Below are 19,797 nucleotides of genomic sequence, written 5' to 3'. Positions count from 1 at the left end.
GGCAAATTTCAGCCTAGTAGTCCAGATTACTGGACCCTCTTTGTTATCTTTTGTGTATTATGTTATGCGTATTTTTGAATTAATTTATTTTATAAAACAAATGAGACGGTTTTCCGGTTTTGGTTTTCTAAGTTTACATAATCATGGTTAGTTAATTTTGTTTATATTTTAGTATTATATATATATACACTTCGCGTTTCAACTAAATGCTTAATGCGGTATCCAAATCGATATTACAGGAATGCAAGCATTGTTTTCAGTGCAGCCTTCCTGTTCACTTACTGTTCTATATTTATGTTTCCGTATTTCTCTATCTTTGTACACTTATATCTACGTTCGAAATTTTCTTTCGTAGATCTGCTTTCCATTACTATTTTATTTCTTAGACTTGTTTTCGTTCTCCGATTCGATTCGGTAATGGAACCAAACTAGTCTGAATGAAACTAGAATCGCTGTTCGCAGTAAAAGAAGCCTTGTGTTGGTATGCGCGCGCATACATCGATTTGCTTTCATTCACTTACTTATATAGATTTGTATGTCTTATTAAATTACAGGTTACGCTTTTTATTTTTTTACGACGTAATTTATTTATAGATTTTGTATTACACAACATAGGTACGTCAAGGAAAAGATTTTACTTCGATTGATTTTGACATGCGCAGTTGGCTGTTGATTTTACGCTAATACTAAAAATAAAATGGTTATTGAACATTAAAGGAATTTGAGAGGCTTAAATTTAGGCTTGATTGTTATTTTTTCGCGGAACCTTATCTATTACACCTTCAGAACCCCCGATTTGAAGGAACGTATTTAGGAGTCGAACTTCCTGATCCCTATTTTACATAGAATTACAGTATTGTCGACTCTCAGTACACCTATGCCGATGTTTGTTTTCGAAAATTAATGCTTTCGGAACGGTTCATTATCGTTATTATCGTAACGTAAGCTTCTTGTGTGGGTTGCCAATGCCTCGCCCGTATGACGTGCCCCACCCATTGTCATTTAATTATTGGTACGTGTGGTATGATATAGATTTTTTGGTTTTATTTTTATTTGTCATTCGATCACAAAGAACGTTAAGAACAATTGTTTCTATCGGCTCTTTTGTGACCCTGAGCTATATTTGTGTATCACATATTTTTGTCTGATTATTTTGAACCAATATTTCTTCAAAAATAGCAAATGAAAGAAACGAGATACATTATTGACGTCAAATCAAGCTACAGACTTGATTCAGCAGCGAGATGAATTAATTGTTCTTCAATAACGTCTTGTAGCTTGTTTTGCAGAACAAAGCTACAACGCTTTTGTGCTCTCCCTCTAACGTTCCATAAATCAAATGGTATCCACAATAATCGTAAATTAAAATCATATTTTTCATTGACGAGGAACTGCCAATTTGAGTTTTCTGGTGCTTTAAATAGATTAGCTTAATTAGACAGTTTCTTCATAAACTCAGTAATCCACCGGGGTACCACGCCTGAGGCGTGGAGAAGAAGTGTGCTGTTTTTTCAAAAGAGGGAGAAGTCTCGCAAAAGAATTACAGGCCGATCTCAAAATCAAAATCAAAAACAGCTTTATTCAAATAGGCTCCAAGAGCACTTTCGAATCGTCATTTTACAAATTAAAACTTTAAAAATAAATTATTATATTTGTACAAGTAAAGCTATCACCGATTCGGAATGTAGATTCTGCAGAGAAGAATCGGCAAGAAACTCCGCAGTTACTCTTTTAAAAAATAATATATAAACTGTGTTTTAGTACAAAATTAGTAACATGTGGCATAAAATACAGAGCCACCAAGTCCACACATCTTTATCCACTATGTAATCTTGCACCGAATAATAAGCTTTATCTATTAATTTTTTCTCTGATCTCACTTCTGAGTCAGGTCTATAAATTGTTTTCTAAGGAATAAGTAAAATACGAAACTGAACTCTATCTCTTTCTATCTTTACTAACTTATATCTCCCTCTCAACTTCCGTTCACCTCGCCTGATCATACTTTTGGTAACGCTCTCGTCACGCATTCACCAGCTTACGCCCCAAGTCAAGCGTAAAGAAGTTTTCCGTTAACACATCGCGAATAAAACCACATTTAACATCAAGAATAGAAATCATTTCGTGTAGGTACATTTTAACATTTCCGCCTTCAAATTTAACCACGCTTGCTTGTTAAGTTATTATTACTAACCTTCTTCGCGTGTGTTAGATAATTTGTCTCAATCACGACAAACGAACATGCCAACATTCCTAAATATTAATAGATTATTATTTGCATCATCGGCTAGATCGTTGATCTTTATGTCGTGAGTAACGTTAAAAACGATTGTTTTAAATAATATTATCAATCTATTTTATTATTACATTTAACCCGGATTACGGATTTATAATAATTATGAATATTTATTTATAAATTCCAATTAAATAAATTACGTTTATAATAAGAATATTTCATGTACTAATTAAAGCCACAAAATAAATATGACAAAAATATTTTATTGAAGGTTACGTGAATTATAAATGCTTTCAAATATTGGAGCTAGCTTTACGGTAACTTACAAAAAAATTAAGACTTTATCTTTCTTAGAATTTTCTTATCATCTATATATTATTTACGTATTACTTATACGCGAAACAAAAACTCTGTACCCCTTGTTTTGTAAATTGCGCGGACGGAAGAATACAAAATTACGCACACTTATAGTTTATTTTATATTATAAAGATGTAAAGTTTCTAACTTTGTTTGTTTGTTGGGGGTAATCGTCGTAAATACTGATCCGATCATGAAAATTCTTTCACTAACAGAAAGCTACACTATTCAGAAGTGATATAGGCTATATTTTATTGTTAGGAAAAAAAAAAACAGTAAAAATATAATAGTATATCTAAATCAAATCGCAGAAATACGAGCGAGATGGAAAACTTTACTATATATTTGCATCATAAAAATAATTAACGCCCAACGAAGGCACGTGTATGGAATGCAAACTGCTAATATTTTTTTAACAATACGTATAAAAATATATTAAATTAAATCAGTGAAAAAAAAAACATTACACACAGTACCATGTGTTTGACACACACACACACACGCATATATACTCTTTTGCTTATTATCATAGAAGTGCAGTGTTTGACAACAGAACCTTAATAATAATCAAACTTATAGGTAATTGAAGTGAATTTTTTGGCCGAATTTCCACCACTGGGCATCTAGTTATCATTATTACATAATACATTTACTGTGTAATATATATTTTCCCGTACCTATTAGTTCGCTACTAAACTTCTTTTAAGTGGATGGACTAATTTTTATAAAAAGTTTATTCAATATTTGACCGGGTTTACTGTGTTAGCTATAAAGTTTCGTTTAACTATTAAACCTAGTTTTTTTTTAAGTTATTAGTTATACTTCTTTTGGCGTGGACTAAGGGAAAAATTATGAGTCAATTTTGAAGATGCGCGCGCACACCGTGACGATAAAAACCGACACCCTGAAGTTAGCTATCAACGAAGAAAGATAGAGAGAGAAAGAAGAGAAACGATAAACGAAGAAGAATAAATTATCAACGTGAAGATACCTAGCCAATGAAATAGGTATAACTTCTTACTTTTGAGACTAGTTAAGTACTGTTATATTTTTAAGTATTTTATATTTTTGTATGCAACGATAAATTGTTTTTTATGTCTTCGTAACTATTACGTTACCTTATATCCGACAGTATATCAGTTATAGATCGAAGTTATGGTAAGAAAAATATAATAGGTAAGTAGATTAAGTAGTTAAATATATTGTTTGATTATCTGGACTTTTTCGGTCACCAACCCGCCTGCGGCTAAAATAACCGCTTTTTACGAAATGCAAATGGATGTATACGGTGCTACATGCACCTATCAAATAACATTTATACAATTTTTGTCTGTCTGCCTGTTTCTTGCGGCTAATCTCTGACACGGCTAGACTGATTTTGACGGGACTTTTACTGGCAGATAGCTGATGGAATAAGGAGTAACTTAGGCTACTTTTAGTTTAGACATCTAATAATAACTCTGCGAACTTAACAATAACTCTGTCAAATTCCACGCGGACGAAGTCGCAGGCACAGCTAATTATAAATATAATTTTTGAAATCGAACTGACAAATCTTGACAACACAATTAAATGAAATATTGTCAATGTTTTTATAATTAGAATTACATACACTGTAACAAATTTAGACAATGTAGTCAATTAGTCATAATCTCAAAAAATAATAAAATCCTCTTGTCACAATTTTAGTTACTATACTACTCCGAAACGCCTGAACCGATTTTTAAGAAATTTTGTGTGCATATCGGGTAGGTCTGAGTATCGGCCGACATCTATTTTTCATACCACTAAGTTATAAGGGTGGGGATTGGGGGGGTTAATAACGTATATGACAAAACAATGTTTGCGGGGTCAGCTAGTTAGTACCGTAGTATAACGGATATACGAGTAGAATGGTTGAGAACGATTGAATAGTAGGAATCAAATTTTGTAAATATTAACTAAACTTAAAAGTTGTTTTGTTACTACTTTGTACGATAATATGTCATTAATTATTCAAAATGAATCGATTAGACTAAAAATGATATCAGTTAGACAGTGAACACATTTTGATTCCATTAATCTCACTTATAATGTGCATTCTAATACTCATTATAAATGTGAAAGGGGTCTAATTTTTTCTCATACATAAACTGTAAAATCGTTTTCAATATTAGAATTTTCAGAAGCAACATACGCGATAAAAACTAAAGTCAAGTGTATTAGAAAGGGAAATATAGAAAATGTGAAGTGTTTGAAATGGTGTTTAAGCTTAAGTTATAATGGCAATATTTGTAATTATAGATCATGGGATTAAAAAGATATCTTAAAATAACTGCAAAACAATAAAGATCAAGCTGAACTTACCCTGTATTTGTTTAATTTTGAAAGCTTTTGTTCACTACAACTTTAAACTATAATTAAAAATATGTATTATTTTAATTAAAGAAAGCACATACACGTTCAATCACATTTAAAAACTTTTCAGATAAATATTCAGCTAAATCAACACCGTTTTCACAAAGAACAGAAGAAAGAAAGTTGAAAACACGAAAAAAATACTAACTGCAAAATCGCGGTTAAATTAATATAAAAACTCTTTTCTCAAACTATGAATTTCACTTTTTTTATATATTCGTTTAGGAACGGAAGCGAGACGCGAGTGCATTTGCCAAATGCACGTGACTGCATGAAGTACAAGGCTATTTTAATCGGTTGCATTGACATTTATTATGGCCATCGATAGGCGGTTATTGTGTTTAATAGGCTTAAGAAAAACAGTGTCACGTCATGATATTTGATAAAGCAGACTTTGCACTGATCCCATTCTCTTACAATATTATTAATCGTATTTTAATTGAGCGCGATTAAATTCTCCATATTTATTATTTCCAACAAACAAAATATAAAGAACTTTTAAAAATCTGTGTAAAATATATACTTTTTCAAAAGTATTTTTATAATACCTAAACACAATGTTGTCCTACTTCAGATTAATCTAATTATCAAAACAATAACACATCTAATTATCACTACTGGTGTACAATGAAGAGCTTTGATAGTAATGGAAAGCTATTTAAAAATATAATTTTTATTATCTATATATTAATACGCGAAGCAAAAACTTTGTACCCCTTTTTACGAAGTATGAAATTTCGCACACTTATAGCTTAGGTATATAGAGAAAAAGTGCAGAATGCTCATATTTTTTTTTTATGCTTAAGCATAAAAAGTACATTAAATAAATAAAAAAAGATTACGCACACTACCGTGTATTTAATACACACACGGTTATTAGGTATACTTTTTTGTTAATTGTCAGTCTGTAGTCAAATTGAAAATTTTTAAAAAAAGTTCTTTGTTTTAATTATTTTTTGGTTTTCTTTAATTTAAATTTTTATTTATGGTCGAATTTCGAGCTCTGCGCGACCACTAGCTAAAATAATATTGGAAGTATAGTATAGAATATGAATTGAATTGGACATAATCCATTTAAAATCTACTTAGTAGCGCCATCTATGACTGGTAACAAGAACTACTAAGCAAAATTAGCTTTGCTCTACGATATTACATTTTTATCAATTTAGTAGTTAGCGTACTTGTCGTTAGATGTCACTAAAAATCCATTAATGGAAATAACGGATGAATAAAAAAATTGAAAAGTTTAAATAATACAAACACACATACAAAATAAAACACATTAATCATGGATGATGGAACTTTAAAATCTGAAACTTTTATCTGTGATATATCAAAATAATAAATGAAATATATTTTTAAGATTTTTTTTAGAAGCCCCGGCCTCTCGGTAGGTTTATATATAGGTAAATACCTACCTAATGCTGTGAAACTAACGAAAATAAATGACAAAACGATGTTTCATGAGTTGAACCGTTGTGAACATTATTCGGTGACTATATTGTAACCATTTTACTGATTACTTATACTACACTAACACTCTAGTAACGTAAATAACCGATAATTTATTCTAAATTATTTACTACCCCACACATAATGAGAACGTAACAAAAAAAAAAAGAAAATCTTTATAAAGCTTGTTAAACTTGTTTGAAAAGAGAAACCGGTGAAGGAAGTGATATTACACGTATAGAAAATTTATTTCGTAATATTGAACAGACTGTTCTGTGGATATTACGATAGCAAATTGATAATATCACAAAATTTGTTCATTTAAACAAATATAATTTTCATTTGTAAACTAACCGTTTAGAAGCGCTTTAAAATACAATTTATAGACAAATATTAAGACATTTTTCTAATAGTACAAGAATTTGGATACCCCTTCGACACCCTTAAATAATACCGCACAAACTGGATCTATTGTAAACACACGCTTCTATAGCAAACATGTTGATAATTGCAACATTACCAAAGTACTTTGAATAAAATATACTTACAAGTTAAGTTAGTACTAGTGGTATTTATAAGTGGTTTTTCATTGAAAACAGAAAGTAAGTTAACTAACTATTATAATTATAAAGTTTTATTTGTTAACCTTAATAAAAGAACAATAAAACTTACACTATCTTTACACTATCTTTTATTTCTTTCACGAACATCAAAATCTTCTTCTTGAAGAATGAGACTAAAAACTTAAAGTCGAATGCAGACTTATTTTATATATTGAATTTTATTACGATAAAAAATATTTACATTTACATAGCGACACTCCTCGACGACTTTGTCTCAAGTGTGGCCGTGACACTAGTATCAAAGAATATGATTATGTTCTATTTGCTTTGATTTCTTTAGATTGGAGGTGGTCCATTCCGCTACTTTAAGATCTAACAACGAAAATAAATTTATTAAAATTATTGTTAAACTATATATTTTTTACGTTCTGTCGTTATGATGTGTATAATATCAATTAGTTGTGGGTTTATTCAAATGCTAAAATCTAATTCAGTGTGAAATTACAGATTTTACTAAAACAAAAGGCAACTGTAAAATCCTCAACCAGATTTCCAAATAATATAATGCATAGCAAATCGTACCTATTATTTATACCTCGTATGCTTGTTTGCCACCTTATACGAGTGTGTTACAGGTGGCATAGAATCGAACGATCTGTATAATGATAATCAATTACCGTAACCGAATATTTTTTTGTGAACAGTATTTTTTTTTAAATTGAAGTTAAAACTTCTTTTGGCCCGCCACACACACATTTTTTCGTAGGTAAGTTAGGCTGTACGTCACGCTCTGAGGTGACAGGCTTGATCGGGTGAATTCGGGACCGACGAATGTACCCGAGCGAGAAAGATACAGTCAGCTGCTCTTCGCTGTTATGTAGCTGTGTTTAATATATTCATAATGAAGTTTTCACTTCTGCCGTGCGGCCTTAAGCACACACTCAGTTTTTTATTTATTAGTAACTATAATTTACAAATAATTATATTATCAGAAATCAGGGTCTGTTACCATCTTGAAACAGAACGAACCACAACACAACATATACCTATAATATAAAATAAAAAATAAATTGACAGATAAATATTCAGGACTGGACCATCAATCGTGTCCCCTACACGCGTTGTTCTCCATGCGTTTCCTGTTAGTGATTAGAGACTAGTAGAGGTAAGTGGGTTATTTAATACCTGTAGTTCGTTTGCTGGAACGCCGATTAGGCAAATGTATTGAGATAAGGCACTGTTATGTGGCGAGAGCAAAAATAGTCTTTTTAAAACTAATTTATTTATTAACACTTTTAATAGTAACTTTTGATATAAAGAAACTTAATTAATAGAAATAGTAATACGATCAAAGAAACAGAGTAATGATATAGTTAGGAGTTGGAAATAGAATGCGTGATTTCGGGAGTCCTGGAGTATTTATGGGGCTTGGAATAGGACGGAATAGGATGGAATAGGAGGGGATACTTACTTACTAACCACTCTACATAAGAAATCCGCTCTCACACAATTAAGGGTTTAAAGTACATATAATATTAAAGTAAATAATACATATTGTTCACATTCTAATAGTGATTAACTGATTACATGCTAATAGAAGTAAATAGTAAATATTGCTTATCACTAACTAAAGACTAAAGGTTACAATACATGATATGGAAGTAAGTAACATTAATAGATTAGTTTATATTATACATTATATATTATAGCAAAAGGTATAGGTAACTTATATAACAGCACAACATAGTGCATTAACAGAACGAAAAGCTAGGTTGAACGGAGATCATCAAAAATATCTAGGATCCAAATTACAATCATAGTTTCAAAATGTACAGTTACACGGAGCTAGACAGAAAATACCGTATATGTGTGTGTGTGTGTGTGTGTGTGTGTGTGTGTGTGTGTGTGTGTGTGTGTGTGTGTGTGTCCTTCTCCTAAATTAAGGAAGAGATCTTTGCCCAGCTGTGGGATGTTACATGCTGATCTTTGATCGTATGTATATGTGTGTGTGTGTGTGTGTTCACGTGTTATCCTATATTTGTAATTCCATCTAATTATTTTTTTTTTCATTACGTTTCCCAAACTCAATCATTTCAAATATTACTTCCAACTTTGTCTTACGTCCCAAATATTAAAAAACGCTTACACACAATACGTTTATTCACGAAGCGTACAAGGAGTAAACAGTATAGTTCCTAATAATATTGATTGGTTGAAATTGCTTAGTGAGTCCGATATAACACAGGCATTTGATTTTTACAATTTAGGACATATTTAGTGATTTGATTTATACTGCCGTCATTTTTTTGTTTTATTTTTTTATTTGTGTTTATTAGCAAGGCATACAATTTTGATACAGATTAAAAATAAAATAAAGTAACATATATTTACCAATTAAGTCTACACATGATAAAACGTCATATACGTCAATAACCTTCTCTTTTGATACTCTAGAGAAATGTATCAGTAATTTAGTAAAATAACTTGACTAACTACTGAGGTAGGGCACAGCAGGAATTCCCTGCTCAAAACTTGGAGCAGCCCGACTGGGGTAGTACCTCGACCTTACAGAAGATCACAGCAAAATAATACTGTTTTCAAGCAGTATTGTGTTCCTGTTGGTGAGTAAGGTGACCAGAGCTCCTGGGGGGATTAGGGATTGGGTCGGCAACGCGCTTGCGATGCTTCTGGTGTTGCAGGCGTCTATAAGCTACGGTAATCGCTTACCATCAGGTGAGCCGTACGCTTGTTTGCCGACCTAGTGGCATAAAAAAAAAAAAACTTCGAAGAGGAGAAATTCCCCTACATTTTGACTCTCTTAAGCGTCTTCCATACTTTCTTTTATTTAAAACCAAAGTTGTGCTTGCGCAAATCCTTCTTTTGCCTATCCTCGACTATGCAAATGAGAGCTACTTAGATGTGACACAAGAGCTACTTAATAAATTAGAGCGTCTACAAAATCTTGCGATACACTTTATCTTTGGTTTAAGAAAATATGATCACGTCTCCCAATTTCGTACTCAACTTAAGTGGCTCCCAATTCACCTTCGCCGTGATATGTTCATGCTTTGTTTTCCAATAACATACTCCATGACCAAAATTCTCCCTCCTACCTTCGGTCCCGTTTTCATCTTCTTCCTACCCCAAAACATCCTAAGAGGTCTTGCATCACATCAATGCTTGAAGTCCCCAGACACAACACCAACTTTCTACTCAACTCTTTCACTATACGTTCTGCAACGCTTTATAATCGTTTACCGAAAGTGATCCAAGACAGCACTTCAATTTCCTCAATCATCTTTTTTCCGAATTCATGATCATCTCATAATGAATATACTCTCAATATATGTATTTATAAATCACTCACCACTATGGGTAGGCTGGTAGAGATCTCTTATAGAGATAATTTTGCCCTTGTCAACTTTCTTTGTAAACATGATTTTTACTTGTTTCTTTTTTGTGCAATAAAGAATATGTATACATTTAGCTTGGCAGTGACTTCAAATCCAGGTACAGACAGCAGAGGACAGTAGGTAGCACATACCATAAATAGTATTTTATTATAGATAGTAAAGTTTGCATAAGAAGACGTGTTTTAAATTAAATCTTAATTAAGTTTTAAAACCAGTTTATAGAGAAACTGTTAACAAAGACAAGGGTTCTAAGGTGAACATTGTGCATACCAATTTCTAGCATTAAATAAATTTTTCTAGAAATTCTTTATTCATAAATTAAACAGGTCAATTGTAACAGTTATCTTCTTTAATTATAATCATACCTTTACAATATCATATCTTTGTAATTAATGCGTAGCAGGTACACTCAATGGTTCCTACATATACACGTATCACATACTTCAGTTTTCTCAGGTATGTCGCAGGGATCACATTTTGGTCGTCTTATTTTCGTATTATATATTTTATAAATAGTTTTTTTCTAATACCATTTAACGTATTATATTTCTCTGTCTACTCTGTTTACTCACATGAATTCTGTGGACATTTGTCTTTTAACAGTCCACTCTTATAACAAGTCCAGAATATTTCATTCTAAGTATTGCAAGTAAAGCTCCTTAATTTCCTCCTTAAAGTTTTTTGACTACTGTTTGAATGGTATTTTAATCAAAATTAATGTAATCGAGGTAAGAAACTTTTGTTGCGCATTAACAACTTACAAGTTTTTGCCTTGATTAGGATAAGACTTTTTACTTTGTTTGTCAATTTTTTATTTTCGTCAGTGAGCTCTGCCATGGTACGAGTTAATCAGGTATAATATTTAAATATGATTTCAGTATCTCAAAAATGTGTTTGAATAATGCGTATTCAAATTTATTTGCGAGATTTTTGTTACTTTTTTTTAATTATACATTTTAAGCAATTTTAATGTAAGATTTATAATAAATACACAATTTTTTTTGTAAGAATCGGGTAAACGTAAATTACAAATATGCAAGAATACTTATGAAATGACATAGCATGTTGATTTACAAAATATGAATATATGTGTACGTGATCATATTTAATTACTGTGTCATTACACTTCCTAAATTTTGTGTTATAAATTTCGATGCGCAAATGATAACAATAGGTCGTCCTCGATAACCTGTCACCGCCGAATATTGTGACGCTTGATAAAAAATTAACTAAGACAAATCCATATATTTATATTATTGTATTTTACTATTGCGTCTAGTAGGGTAATAATGGTAAATGATTTTAGAATTTCATCACAACAAAATTTTGTGACATTTTAATACAGTAGGTGTAATGCAATGAAATATTGGTACATACCTGGTTTTAAATTATTTAGCCGTAATATCGCCTTCAACAGGTTCCTCGAGTTTGGTATAAATACCTACGTAACAGACACGAGTGTTCGTTCTCTTATTTATACTGCGACTACAGATAAATACTAACTGTTAAGGTCGATTTTGAAATAATTTAATTTGCGTACATAAGTTTCCCAGGTCGCGTATGCTCGGCGCTGAGGTTACGGGACTTTTGATACGGTCTTTAGCAGCCAGCATCGACTCTTAGAACTTTTTCATTCAATTGCAAGGTCATCCAGCTTATTTGTAATTGCAATTTTCTAAAACTAGACAATTTTTATGACTGCATCCGATAACCGTCGAGAATAACTTGTGGTAATATTGCGATAACTATGTGTATGACAATCTTAAAAAGTAAGTAGTCTTAACAATATATGGTTGTGCTCCAAGATGGTTTTCGTCGAGGTACCCAGCGCTCGGCTAATGAACCTGCCGATTGCGTCATCACCGTCGTCAGTGGAGTAGACACAGGTATTAGTGTGTCTTGTCAACGCTACTACCGCATGAGGCACACTGTCGTGGATTTGTAGTTGTAAAAAAAAAAAAACAAAAAAAATCGTCAGCGTCGGACCACGTCCTAGTTTTACTAGACAGTAGATCGACAGTCCTGTGACTACAGGACTGTCGATCTGTAGTTTTTATGATAAATCGCCTGTGGTATTAATACAAAAGCCATGGGCATTTTGAGCTAGTGGATGTGAATTAAAAAAAAAAAAAAAAAAAAAAAACAATATATTGGTCAATACACAGTAATGTTTAGTATGTTGTCTGGAAGAAATGGATAATTAGCCATAAGTCCGCCCATTGTACTTCACTATCTGTAACTATCTTTATGCTTTGTTTGTATTTGTGTGTACAATAAAGTATAAAATAAATAAAATTAATACATAATATTACAGTAATAAAATAAGCAGTAATTTTGTTGACAAAAATAAACAGAGTGTAGCATGAGGGAGCTAACAGTTGGGCTGAAAAGTTCGTAAGCTAATATAGAAAAAAAAATGCTTTTGATTAAAGTTGATTTTATTATTCAATATACCTAGTTGCCTTTGAGGGCGATATCAGGATTACAGCGGTCCAATCATTTTTCAATACCATTTTTTTGTACGATTTGTCTTTGGGCTCAAAATAAACATAAGTTTCAGTGATTGCCTCTTCATGGGCGCTAAATTTCTTTCCAGCGTGCATGAATAGGTCTAGAATCTCAAGTCTTAGAATAGATCTCTTAACAGGTTGTTAAAAACAACTACAGCAAAAAAACAGGTAGCTAATTCTCGCTCACTTTTTAGCCGACTTCCAAAAAAGGAGGAGGTTCTCAATTCGACTGTATTTTTTTATGTATGTTACTTCATAACTTTTGACTGGGTAGAGCGATTTCAACAATTTTTTTTTTAATCGAAAGGTGGTGTGTGTCTTTTGGTCCCATTAAATTTATTTGAGATCTAACAACTGCTTTTCGAGTTATATCTAACAATGCGTTTTTACTTGACGCTTTTTTCGTCGACCTACGTTGTATTATATCGCATAACTTTCTACTGGATGTACCGATTTTGATGATTCTTTTTTTGTTAGAAAGGGCATATTCCTAGTTTGGTACCATGATTATGTATGTACCTACATCGATCACGCCAATACTTCTAATACGATTTACGTGATTATTTTTTATTCGATGCAAAATAGCTGCCATATATTTATTCCATAAATATTTTATACTAGCTGTGCCCGCGGCTTCGCCCGCGTTGAAATCGGTGTGACACAAAGTTTTCCCGGCAAACTTCCAGTGAAACTCTCATCATAATCGGCTTAGCCGTTCCCTCCTGAAGCCTTCCTCTTGAAGCCCTCTCTCCATTGATGAAACCGCATGAAAATCCGTTCCGTAGATTTTGAGGGAATCGATCACATACATTTTTGGGGACTTTGTTTTATAATACACTAACTGTTGCCCGGGACTACGTGCGCGTGAAGCGCGCGTCGCGCTTAACAAAATGGTTTGTTGAATTCGTCAGGATTGTGGTATGAAATAATGTAGTAATAATATAGAGTATTGTAGTGTAAATATGTTTAAATATACTGCATGCAATTTAGTTTTTAATATGGTTCTACGTAACTATATGCCACAGAATAGCGTAACGCACGCTCCTTCGTGACTCCGTGACGACAGGGGTAAATAAAAAGTATTATAGTAACGTAAAGGTTAGATATTGTAAAAAATATATTTTTTTGTACTACTGCGTACGGCTCACCTGATGATAAGCGATTACCGTAGCCCGTACCGTACTGATTACCTGCAACACCAGAAGCATCGCAAGCGCGTTGCCGACCCAATCCCCAATCCCCCCAGGAACTTTGGTCACCTTACTGCTTGAAAACAGTATTATTTTGCTGTGATCTTCTGTAAGGTCGAGGTACTACCCCAGTTGGGCTGCTCCATATTTTGAGCAGGAAATTCCTGCTGTGCCCTACCTCAGTTAAAAGTTATAAGTGATCAATATAAATTTTTCTTGAACACATAGGGTTGCAACGCGGTTATTTTGCTTTAAGCCGACCCTGCTGTATATGTTTCATACAAACTATCAACCCCAATTAAACCCCTTAGCGGTGGAATATCGCAAAATCCGTTCTTAGCGGACGTCTCCTAACTATAATCTACCTCCCTGCCAAATTTCATCTTTGTCCATCCTGGATGAATGGACCATCTAGCTGTTTTTGAGTTCTCGCGATGAGTGAGTCAGTGATCTTTCTCTTTTATATATATAGATTACGATGCATTATTTGGACACCTCCTCACCATTTTAAATTTCAAGTTTCTTACTTCAAAAACATAGGACTTTCATAGAAACTTCCAACCCCCTTTTCATCCCCTTAGAGGTCGAGTTTCATAAAATTCATTCTTAGCGAATGTCTACGTCCTATAAGGAACCTACTTGCCTAATTTTAAGTTTGTAACTGTTATAATTTCAGAGATTTCGTGATGAGTAAGTCAACCTACCATCCCCCGTTTTAACCCCAAAAAGAAATGGATTTCTAAAGATACATTATTTGGACACCTTCTCATCATCTATAGAGCATATATTTTAAATTTCAAGTCTCTTACTTCAAAAACATAGGACTGTCGTAAAAACTTCCAACCCCCGTTTTACCCCCTTAGGGGTCGAGTTTCGTGAAATCCGTTTTTAGCAAATGTCTACGTTCTATAAGGAACCTACCTACCAAATTTCAAGTTTGTAGCTATTATAGTTTCGGAGATTTCGCGATGAGTGAGTCAGCCTACCATCCCCCGTTTTAACCCCAAAAGGGAGTTAATTTCTTAAGATACATTATTTGGACACCTTTTCACCATCTATAGAGCTTACATTTTAAATTTCAAGTCTCTTACTTCAAAAACATAGGACTTTCATACAAACTTCCAACCCCCGTTTTACCCCCTTAGGGGTCGAGTATCGTAAAATCCGTTCTTAGCGGATGCCTACGTCTTATAAGGAACCTACCTGCCAAATTTCAAGTTTGTAGGTGTTATAGTTTCGGAGATTTCATGATGAGTGAGTGACCTTTCGCTTTTATATATATAGAGATGAATCAGTTTGGCTCTGTCGTTTTTTATGAACATTTTTGCTAATATATACGATGTAATTTTTATGCGTGTTATCTTATACCTGTTTACTAGGTGTACCGATTTTGATAATTCTTTTTTAATCGAAAGCTGGTGTTTGTCACGTGATTGCACTTAAATTTAACCGACATCTGAAGAGTATTTTTTGAGTTGTGCATACCTATTCGCTTTGTTAATTTTTTCATCTCCCTACGTTGTATTATTACTCGTTGATGTAATTGAAGTTGGTTGCGTTTGTGATCCAAAACAATTATTATTATTTTTATTTACACATTTATTATTATATTATTATTTCTATTATTATATAGAAGAGTTCACAGTACTTATTATATACACGCAGTTTTATGTTGTAATACTTCTGTTATTTTATTAAAAACTGCCTTATACCTTGGCAGTAAGAGACAATATATTCTTCCCAATCGATATCCTTTGGATTAAAAGGAAATATAATTTTGTCTGACGGTAACAGAGAACCCGACAGAGCTCTCATTTTCGACGCATGTATGATCCAGCTGTTTCTTGTAAAATATTCCGTGTTCTTGCGAACGACGATTGCTTTCTCTTGAAATTTCAAAAACCTGAAATTTGGAAATAAAAATCAACACCCAACACGACCTCTATATCTTGTACAATAAATAATGCATCAGAAAATACACTTGATTCAACTGTATTATCTACTAGATGTCCACACGTTAATTTAAGAAAAAGAGTATTCAAAAATAAAAAAGAGTATATATAGTTAAAGAGATATAGTTAAAAAGAGTATTATTTAATTGTAAATATGTATAATATTTTGTATAAATAAAGTTTCATATAAAGAAAAAAAAAATAAAAAAAAGAGGAATTAAAATATTATATAGCCTACCTCTATAAATAGGCTATCTAACACTGAAAGAATTTTTCAAATCGGACCAGTAGTTCCCGAGATTAGCGCGTTCAAGCAAACAAACAACCTCGTCGACTTTATATTATTAGTATAGAGTCATAGGATGGCCTTCCTTACTCAATATTAATCAAATATTTACGTTGATATAGAAGATTTAATAACCATCCATATTTTATAGACAAAGTACTTATACATAAAGACTTTTGTATTAAACGTTGGCTAAAAACGTGGTCAGCAATCATGCTAAAGAAAAAATATATATTTCAATGTGCTTCTAAGAATAATAATATAAATAAGTTGTAATGTATGTAAGCACTGACTGTTGTACTTGGGTTCGCGCGGGTTCAATTCCCATCCATGGCAGGTGAAAAAATGAAAATGAAAAAAATATATATTTCAGTACCATCGAGTTATTTTACACATTGTGATCGACTCCCTCAATTAGGTGCAGAAAGCACCTGAGCCAGAAAGAGACGCTCTTCCATTATAAACTAAATGCAAGGAAAAAAGAAAAAAGGTATTTTTACGGGCCATGCAGATGCGTGTCATACTCTGGGCGTGTCCGATAGATGGCGTTATTAGAAACTACTAAATTATTGTTACACGGTCGGATCTACTATAAAATGTGAGCTATATTATCCACAAGCAGTGGGAGTTTATTTTTTATAAATAATCTTGATGATTCTTGTTTTAATCGAAAGCTGACGCTTGTCTTGCGGTCCCATTTAAATTCGATCGAGATTTGATAACTACTTTTGTAATTGAAGTCGTTTTTTAACTGACTTCCAAAAAAGGAGGAGGTTCTCAATTCGACTGTATTTTTTTTTTTCTTTTATGTATGTTACATCAGAACTTTTAACTGGTTGGAGCGATTTCGACAACTTTTCTTTTAATAGAAAGGTGGTGTGTGCCAATTGGTCTCATTTAAATTTATTTGAGATCTAACAACTACTTTTCGAGCTATATCTAATAATGCGTTTTTACTTGACGCTTTTTTCGTCGACCTACGTTGTATTATACCACATAACTTTCTACTGGATGTACTGATTTTGATAATTCTTTTTTTGTTGGAAAGGAGATATTCCAAGTTTAGTACCATGATAAGGAAACCAGGATCTGATGATGGGATCCCAGAGAAATTGATGGAAATTCTTGAAAATCCGCAATAACTTTTTATTGGGTGTACCGATTTTGATAATTCTTTTTTTGTTGGAAAGGGGATATCTCTAGTTTGGTACCATGATAAGGAAACCAGGATCTGATGATGGGATCCCAGAGAAATCGAGGGAACTTTTTGAAAATCCGCAATAACTTTTTACTGGGTGTACCGATTTTAAAAATTTTAAATTTAATCGAAAGCTGATGTTTGTCATGTAGTCACATATAAATTTTATTGAGATTTGATAACTACTTTTTGAGTAATCTTTGATAACGCGCAGTTACTTGAGTATTTTTTCGTCGATCTACGTTGTACTACTCGTCGATGTAATTGAAGTCGGTTTTTTTTTCGTTTGCGAGCAAACACAATTATTTCGTTTGTGAGCCAACACAATTATTATTTTTATAAGTTGTTGATAAACTATCGAGGTTGTGGGTCTATCTATCTAAGTGGTTGGGTTAAAACTTAATAAAAAAAACCTCTATTTAAAAGTAGATCATATCTACTTTAGTAAACCCTTACACGTCAAAATTGTTTCAATTTACCTGGCATTTTTCCCTCTCAACAATAGGAACGCATCTGCTACATAGGCTGGTATCTTTTCAAATATTAGAGACAAAAGTAATGACAGCCATCTGAATCTTGTAATGACTATAAATGGCAACGGGACACCATCTGAAAGATAAAATTTGTGATTCGAAGTATTAAATTTAAAATGATTTTTTATTAGGGTGTGTACAATAGGAACAGACGACCGTGTGTGTATGTGTGTGTGTTATAAGATATTTTTATTGTTTATTTAATAATTAATTTTTTACATTACTGAACTATAAAGTATAAAAATGTCAAACAGGCTTGTGTAACCGCCTCTGTCATTTATTACGTGTAAGCAATTTTGCTGTACTGTCTACGCGTATATGAATAATTGATTTTTAGAATAAAACAAAGTTCCTTCACGTGTCGGTGATATAATGGCATATTAATGTGTTAATGGCGTTACATTGAAAAATTAATATAAAAATTTTCTTCAAATGACAGTAGCGACGACTAAACGGCAAAGCGCCTGTAGAAATTAAGAAGAAATAAAATTCAGGACTGTATTGGTTACAGCCTGAATATCTATACAAATAAATAAAATTGGAGTGTCTGTTTTTAATACTAAAATAACAGCTTTTTACTAAATGTACATTGATGTATACACGGTACATATACCACGATAACATTTTTTACAATTTTTGTCTGCCTGTATATTTGTTCCGGCTAATCTCTGAAACGGCTGGACCGATTTTGACGGGACTTTCACTGGCAGGTAGCTGATGTAGTAAGAAGTAACTTAGGCTATTTTTATTTTAGAAGTTTATTTATTTTATAACTCTGCGAACTGAACAATAACTTTTTTTTTTAATTCCGGCGGACGAAGTCGCGGGCACAGCTGGTGTAAAATATATACATTTTAGCTTAGTAGAATTTACTTGCTTTAATAGGTTGGAACCTTCTTATAACTTGCAAATAAATATTGCAAAATTAGGAATGTAGAACACATACCTACGTAGCTTAGAACGTACGTAGTACGTATTGTATACGTAGCTTTGTATTCCGATTCTGTATGGTATGTGGTGTTGGTGCGACCGTGTTGTCACCCGACGGCTCAAGCGGAAGATCGGTACAGCTCTGCCAGCATATGCCGAGCTTGAGACCGGGTTTGCGATATCCTTATTGTATAATTTAATTGTTTAGTTTAATGGATATGTAATATTGATTTGTGTGGATGTTGCAAATAAAAAAGTATTATTATTATTATTATTATTTCACTGAATGTCACTCCGCCCGCCCAATACATAATAGATACATATATTATAATAACTACTTATATAATTATATAGTAAATTTACTTATACTTACATATATAAATATAAGCGGGTGGAGGAATACGCCCCGGCAGGGAGATCAAACGGCCGGGGGTTAGGGCTGTAGGCTGAGAAACCGGCGGACAATCCTAGCCGAGTCAAGTAACACCGCCTTCTGCATCCTGGCTGCGAGCGAACCGTCCCGGATCCCCAGTTGCCTCAGATGGTGAGCGAGGCTAACCGGGATCAAACCGTTGGCAGATATTACGATAGGGATTATTTCAGCAGACCCCACACCCCACATGTCGACAATCTCGTGCGCCAGATCCAGATATTTACGTTTTTTCTCAGTCTCGGCTTTCACGAGGTTCTCGTCATGCGGGACAGTGATGTCCACTAAAAATACCCTCGACCGTGCCCTGTCCATCACCACGATATCAGGCTTGTTCGCCAGTATCGTC

The 19,797-nt window shown here is 33.1% G+C and overlaps 1 long non-coding RNA gene across 1 annotated transcript; it reads right to left on the bottom strand.

Annotated features, from left to right (window-relative positions):
* Positions 1–15,700: 15,700 nt before the first annotated feature.
* Positions 15,701–18,138, bottom strand: LOC123655486. Its single transcript, XR_006743413.1, has 2 exons — positions 18,035–18,138; positions 15,701–16,022 (listed from the first exon to the last, which is right to left on the bottom strand). It is a non-coding gene; the product is annotated as an uncharacterized LOC123655486 (long non-coding RNA).
* Between the last annotated feature and the right edge of the window lie 1,659 nt (positions 18,139–19,797).

The sequence above is a fragment of the Melitaea cinxia genome, chromosome 8, assembly GCF_905220565.1.
Source record: "Melitaea cinxia chromosome 8, ilMelCinx1.1, whole genome shotgun sequence".
NCBI classification, from domain to species: domain Eukaryota; kingdom Metazoa; phylum Arthropoda; class Insecta; order Lepidoptera; family Nymphalidae; genus Melitaea; species Melitaea cinxia.
Note: the sequence above shows the minus strand (reverse complement) of the source record. Positions and strands in the feature narration are given on the sequence as shown.